Genomic DNA, 7,400 nt, shown 5'->3' with positions numbered 1-7,400 from the left:
AGGAGGATAAGAGGGTTTTTTTTCTTAAAACACTTTATGTAAGAAATTTGTGGGTTTGTGTATAAGGAAAGGTGAATGATATTTCTGGTAGAGTCAGGGCCTAAAGGCGGTTACCCAGAACCTTGAAGACATAGGAAAGAGTGACTCCAGTCCCAAAATTACATAGTTTGACAATGTGAGAATTCAGTTATAAAAAATATTGATAAAGGAAAACTATCTGATAGTATGCATTGTATTACAGAAGTAAATACAACTTCTTGAAATCAAGAGAGTTCTAGAAACTAAGACAGACAGTAACCATCTGCATAGAAAATGATTCCAACTAGAAGTTGGTTGGTTTAAAATAGAATATAGTAAACTGTCCCCTCTGAGATAACTTTCAAATCTCCAGTCTCCTGTGCAATTCATGGACCCTGCTCACCCACACACCTGAGTCTGTCCAGGCCATATGTTGCTGGTCACAGTCAATATTGTCCTCTCCCTTTCCTTCTATTTTTGTTCCTTATTTTTCCCTCTCTTCTTCTTCTCTTCATTCTTGTTCCCTCTACTCTCAGCCAAGGTACATGAAAAGGTAAGATAGCTGAGATATTGAAATTATTTCAAGGCCAGTAAATTTGGGGAGTTTTATTCATAACAATTGACAACAGGTAATGGGATGTTTTCTGTTGAGTTTCCATGGTCACAATGCCCAGAAATAATCTTAACCTGGTATCTGTGAAGAATTATGTGCATAATGGATTTCTAAAGACATGGCCTCCAGATGTCTGGAGTTGTTATGCAATGGCAGAACCTAAAACCTGAGATCAACTTTACACAAACCCTGCCCCTCCTCCCAACCTTTGCTATCCATAGTTGGACTGGTTCACATGATTTCTGTTCTCCCTTTAACTGTTTAACCTTGGACCATCAAAAAGTCTTTGTTTCTTCTAAAGCCCCGAGTGCCCCCTAGAGGACTGAAGCAGTCAACAAAGACCCCTTCAGATCAAGCAACTCAGCAGACACAGACCCCCAGGCCCTTTTATTCCAGGCTTCTTTATGAAGGAAATGCAGATGGTCAGATAAGAAGATAACTGCTTAGATTGACTGGGGATTAGAAGTGAACCTAATCCTACCTTTAAATTGCTGTATCATGGAAATTGATATCAGAAAATAATCTGGTAAATCTCATCTTGTGCAAGCTTTTGATTTCTTTACCTTAGTTTGAAAGAAATCTGTAAATATTCATTGAGCTTTTAGTTTCAATGGGGTAATATCCTAGATGTTCAGAATATATAAAAATGTAATGCAATATTATTCAGCCATAAAAAAGAATGAAATCTTGCCATTTGCAATAACATGAATGGAGCTAGAGAGTATAACGCTGAGGGAAATAAGTCAGTCAGAGAAAGATAACTACCATATGATGTCACTCATGTGGAATTTAAGAAACAAACCAAAGAAGCAAAGGAAAAATATATGATAGACAGAGATAAATGAAATAACAGACTCTTAATTAAACAGAACAAACTGATGCTTAAGAGGGATAGGGCTGGGGGATGGGTTAAATAGGTGAGTAGATGAAGGAGTGCCCTTGTCCTGATGAGCACTGGGTGTTCTGTGAAAGTGTTGAATCACTATATTGTACACCTGAAACTACTATAACACTGTATATTAACTAACTGGAAATAAAATTAAAAGAGTAAACAAATAAATAAAATATATAAAAGTGGAAACATTCATTTACAGTTTACAGGGGAAGACAAAAATATACACAGCTATAATAGAGTGAAAGAGTAGGACCCTAAGAGGAGTGAAAACTAAAAACTGTGTGATCCGAGAGGAGGGAGAAATAAATATACATTAGGTCCGTGGACAAAATCTTATGAAGAAGGTGATCATTCTTTCCTTTCCACATTTTGGTGACAAGAATAGAGGATGATATGGACAAACCTTTATAATGACTTTTATGGCTTAATATTACTTTTAACAAAGGAGGAATTTGTGAATATATGAATGATTAAAAGTAATAAAACATTACCTGTAGAGTAAAATCCCTTTTGACTGCCACTCCCAATTCTAACCCTTTTGTCATTTATTACCCTATTTCTTTGTTCATCTTAACAATTTGGAGTTGATGTTCCCATGTGTTTTACTAGATTTTTACCACTCCAAGAAATATAGCATTTTATTTACACTTTTTTATAATACAAATATATTCTGGGTATACCTTTCTGTAACTTGCTTTATAAACTCAAGAGTAAATCTTGTAGGTCTTATTACGTTAACCCATATGCACCTTGTTCCATTATATTCCATATTGTGAATATGCTTACATTTATACATCCTTTCCTCTACTGATTAAAGCCTAAGATGATTTATTTCATCTCTGAAAAACTACAACAATAAACCTTTTTATGCATCCTCACATGAACACCTATATTCTAGGAATAGAGACTAGGAAGAACTGAAGGAATAAGCTAAGAGGCTAGCAAGTAAAAATTAGTCCAAGTGAAGGAAAGTAGAGAAGTTGAGGAAGAATGGAGAGAATTCATATTCTGATTATTGTGTTGGAAGGTTTTCTTTTTCTATTATTTTTCTAATGATCATTGCAATTGTAATCTTTCCGCTCTATTGATAAACGCTTTCTGAAATTTTGTCCAGATATAGAGATAGTGTATAGTTTGCACCATCTCACTTGAGTTCCTACTGTCAGAAAGCCAACTGATCTTCTTAACTGGCCAGGACATGAGCCCCTTCCTCCATTCTGTTTCTGCCCACACCCCTTCATGTTGAATATCAGCCTGAGTTGCCACCTGATTCACTAGAAACGAAAGCAGGGCAGAGGTCGCTGTCCTCACTTTTCCTTGTTCGGGTTCATGTGTTCACCCTCCTTTCTTCCCTCCCTTCTTTCTCTACTAAACCCTGGTTTGGGGGCGCCTGGGTGGCTCAGTTGTTAAGTGTCTGCCTTCGGCTCAGGTCATGATCCCAGGGTCCTGGGATCGAGTCCCACATCGGGCTCCCTGCTCGGTGGGAAGCCTGCTTCTCCCTCTCCCACTCCCCCTGCTTGTGTTTCTGCTCTCGCTATCTCTCTCTCTGTCAAATAAATAAATAAAATCTTTAAAAAAATAACCCCTTGTTTGGTGCTGAAGCTCTCCCATCACCTCTCCTGCCATACTCTGTCAGGAAGACACTGGGCAGAGGCCACCTCCTCAGGCACACTGTGTGTCTCTAAAACTGTCATAAGACACAGCAACACCCACTAGGGTGCCCTGAACAACATGTGGGGCTGGACGTTCACTGCAAGGATGAGCAAGAGACAACTTCGCTGTTACGTGGTTTTATCTTGAAATTACTTATGCCCTGGCTGAGGAACTCTTGGCATCAAACTGTTCTCAGTGTCACTAAGGAACAGCTGGGGTTGGGGGATGTTACTTCCGGTTCTTATGCTCTGATCGTTTGTATGATTTTGTATCAAGCAGACACTGAGGGACAACCATAGACTGTGCTGGAACCAGAGTGGATCAGTCAGAGACACTCACATTCTAAGCTCCTGTCCTGCTCAGAGTTTGTGCTCCGCTCCCCCTGCAGTCCCGTCACTGTGTCACTCAGGGCACAGTAGTAAACAGCTGAATCTGACGCTCGCACTGAGCCTTTCTGCAAGTGGAAGGATTTGGAATCTCTGTCATAGTTGGCTTCAAAGCCTTTCTTGCTTCCCTTCTCCTTGTCCCTCAAGGCTTTCAGGAGGAGCCGTGGACCTTCTCCCGGATACTGGACATACCAATAAAGGGCAGGGTATCCTGATGCTGAATAAGTACAGTTCACAGTCAGGAAAGCCTTCTCTGAGAGGGTCACTTGTCCCTCCATCTGAGTCACTGAGTCTCCATGGGTTTGTCCTGAGGAAAAAGAAAAGAGACCTTGTCACCTTGGGCATAAAGCTCTTGGATAAATTATAGTTAAAGGTTTTGCTGACACAATGCAAGAAAGAATCCAATTTTTAAAAGGCATTTTACTTACCAAGCATTAAGAGTACCACAGTCACGAAGCCTGGAGAACACTTCATCTCTGGAGTGTCACCTAAATAATGCTCTTCAATCTTACCATGAAGAAAGGTTGGAGTGACAGAGAAATGATCAGTGCAAGCCCACATTTCACACAGGAAATGTGATTGTGGTAGGAAGCTGCACCCCCTGGTGGACAGGGACGGAAATGCGTGCATGTTGGCCAGAGGCCTCCCAAAGTCAGCCGTCTGTGTCATCCCTGACTTCATGAGGCACATGTCAGTCATCAGGGTGGCCCCATGGAAGTCTGAACAGCAGCAATCCTCACCCTTCAGGTCTATTTATTCTTGAGACACTACCTGATATGGAAGTTCTTTAACACAGCATCCCAGGGCATTTCTATAGTTGTGAGGGTTCTTCTAAAGGATTTTACTACAGTACTGCATATTCTCATGTATCCTTTTGGACCAGCCTATAACCCACTGACTGCCAGAAAAGGGGTTGGAGGTGAATATGGAAAAAGTAATAAGAAGTCAAGTCATTGCTGAGTGATTCTGTGTTTTTGGCACTTTACCCCAGTATTTAGAACCATGACTGTCATTTTTTAAATACTCTCTAAATATTTTCTAAATTAAACAAAAATAATGAACAAATGGCCTTTATTTTTTTCCATTAATAAACAGTTTATTCAGTTCATTATAGTGGGTAAGTTCCCAGCTAAATGCACAGATACAAACGAGGTGCCCTGGGTTAATGCAGGAGCCAGCAGGTTACAGTGGACTGGGCATGAGGCAAGGAGGGAGCACCAAGGTTTCAGAGTCAGACCTGGCCAGAGCCCCTGAGTGGAGGAGGGGTGGGCTCACAGCCCACCCCACACTGACCCCGCTGCTTCCTTCTCACAGCTGGCATCCTGCAGGGCATGTCTTCAACACTGCAGCATCTCGGTGAAGCCAGGGGAACAGATATTAAAAGGAGCCCGTGTCCTGGTGCCCCTCGACTCTTGTTGCTCAGACAACATTCTTCGAGGTGACAAACACTCGGGAAGTTAAGAGACCCTCTTCGTCAGCTGCGTGGCAATCTGTGAAGACTCCGGGCCAGGTGTGGGCCAGGCAGCTGCACTTCAAGTTTGGAGTGCTTATGACATTACAAAGGCACGTTGCTTAGAAATTAAACTTTATGGTAACAAACAGAAAATAATCAGTTTAAACAGAACAGTAGGCGAGCTCAAGAATATAGCAGGTTCTAGGTCAAACGTCTTGAAGAGCTTTCTTGAACGGCAGGCTGGGGTTGCACTGGTTCTTCACAGGGAAACATCCCACATGATGATGATGATGATGATGACGACGACCACAACAATCCCTATCGCCCACATCTTGCAATTCTTCCAGCAATATTTTCTCTTCGACTTGGCAGCACTTGTTTCAAATTGGGACGCTCCTGCCTGCAGCGCATCTGCATGATCGTCTAACTCCGAGAGCTTCTGATCTCTTTCCAACACCTTATCCACATTGACTCTCATGACACCTCATCTACTTGATTTTGTGTCAGCTGAAGCCTTCGGTTGCTGCCAAAGGCAGCACTTGAACCTGCAGGTGCACTTGTCGACATTTTGGCGGCAGCGGGGCGACGGTCAGCAGAGCGGCGCAGCGGGACTGAAGGCCAGGAGCTGGGCGAACAAATGGCCTTTAACTGATATAACATATTTACTTGTTCCTAAACTATTAGCAAATGCAAGAAATACTATTTTTTTAATAAAAGCTTTCAGAAGAAGTCACACTATTTGATTGTCAAACATTGTAATAGTCAAATATTCCTGATTTTTAGAATAATTAAAAAGTAAAAAATAGGAATTATAGACAGAAAAAACATCATACATGGAGTCATCGAATCCCTATAGAATGATCTGAGATTCTTATGTTCTCAATATTTTGTTGACCCCCACATCAGGTGACTAGTGTATGTGAATTAGGCAACAAATACTAATGCTATCCTCTTAACAGCTTTAGCCTCAAGGATGCTTTCTATTGCCATCCGTCACATTTTGTTGCCAAACGTTAATCAAATAATTTTTCCCACAAGGTAAGAAGTCAGGATTATCAGGAAAAGTTCTGGAGAAGGATGCATCTTCTGTAAAGCCCTGTAAACCTTTCCTCTAGACACATTAGGAAGCTGAGCTCAGCAGTTTCCTGCAGCGACTGCCCACACATTCAGGTCAAGGAACATCATGAGTCCAAAGCCAACATGGGAAGGGTTCCCAGATGCAGAGTGAAGTAAGAAATTCAGGCCTGGATACTGTATTGGGTCATGTACCACCTTCCAAATCACATATGGAGCCACTTCCTCCATTCTGTTTCTGCCTACACCCCTTCATGTTGAATATCAGCCTGTGTCTACCACCTGATTCACTAGAAAAGAAAGCAGGGCAGAGGTCCCTGGCCTCTCTTTTCCTTGCTCGGCTACATGTGTTCATCCTCCTTTCTTCCCTTCCCTTCTTTCTCTACTAAATCCTGGTTTGGGGCTGAAGTTCCCCATCAACTCTCCTGCCATACCCAGTCAGGAAGACACTGGGCAGAGGCCACCTCCTCAAGCACACTGTGTGTCTCTAAACGTGTCATAGACACAGCAACACCCACCAGGGTTCCCTGAACAACTTGTGGGGCTGGACATTCACTGCAAGGATGAGCAAAGACCACTTCGTTGTTACGTGGTTTTACCTTGAACTCTTGGCATCAAACTGTTCTCAATGTCACTAAGGAACACCTGGGTTTGGGGAATGTTACTTCTGGTTCCTATGCTCTAGTACTTGGTTGTGATTTTTGGATCAAGTGGACACTGAGCGACAAACAACCACAGACTGTGCTGGAACCAGAGTGGATCAGGCAGAGACGCTCAGCATCCAGGTCCCTGCTCTGCTCAGAGTTTGTGCTCAGCTCCCCCTGCAGTCCCCGTCACTGTGTCACTCATGACACAGTAGTAAACAGCTGAATCTGACGCTTGCACTGAGCCTTTCTGCAAGTGGAAGGATTTGGAATCTCTGTCATAGGTGGATTCAAATCCTTTCTTGCTTGCCTTCTCCTTGTCCCTCGAGGCTTTCAGGAGGAGCTCTGGACCTTCTCCTGGATACTGGACATACCAGAAAAGAGTGGGGTAACTTGTCGTTGTATAAGTACAGTTTATAGTCAGGAAAGCCTTCTCTGAGAGGGTCACTGGGCCTTCCATCTGGGTCACTGAGTCTCCATGGGTTTGTCCTGAGGAAAAAGAAAAGAGACCTTGTCACCTTGGGCATAAAGCTCTTGGATAAATTATAGTTAAAAGTTTTGCCATCACAATGCAAGAAAGAATCTAAATTTTAAGAGGCATTTTACTTACCAAGCGTTAAGAGAACCACAGTCACGAAGCTTGGAGAGCACTTCATCTCTGGAG

The 7,400-nt window shown here is 42.4% G+C and overlaps 1 pseudogene; it reads right to left on the bottom strand.

The window, feature by feature from the left end:
- Positions 1-5,277: 5,277 nt before the first annotated feature.
- Positions 5,278-5,585, bottom strand: LOC135361656 (vesicle-associated membrane protein 3-like; annotated as a pseudogene).
- Positions 5,586-7,400: the final 1,815 nt, after the last annotated feature.

This window comes from Mirounga angustirostris, unplaced genomic scaffold, assembly GCF_029215605.1.
Source record: "Mirounga angustirostris isolate CCGP_5_RB_7025 unplaced genomic scaffold, mMirAng1.0.hap1 SCAF_9, whole genome shotgun sequence".
Classification (NCBI taxonomy): Eukaryota; Metazoa; Chordata; class Mammalia; order Carnivora; family Phocidae; genus Mirounga; species Mirounga angustirostris.
This window is presented reverse-complemented; position numbering and strand designations above follow the sequence as displayed.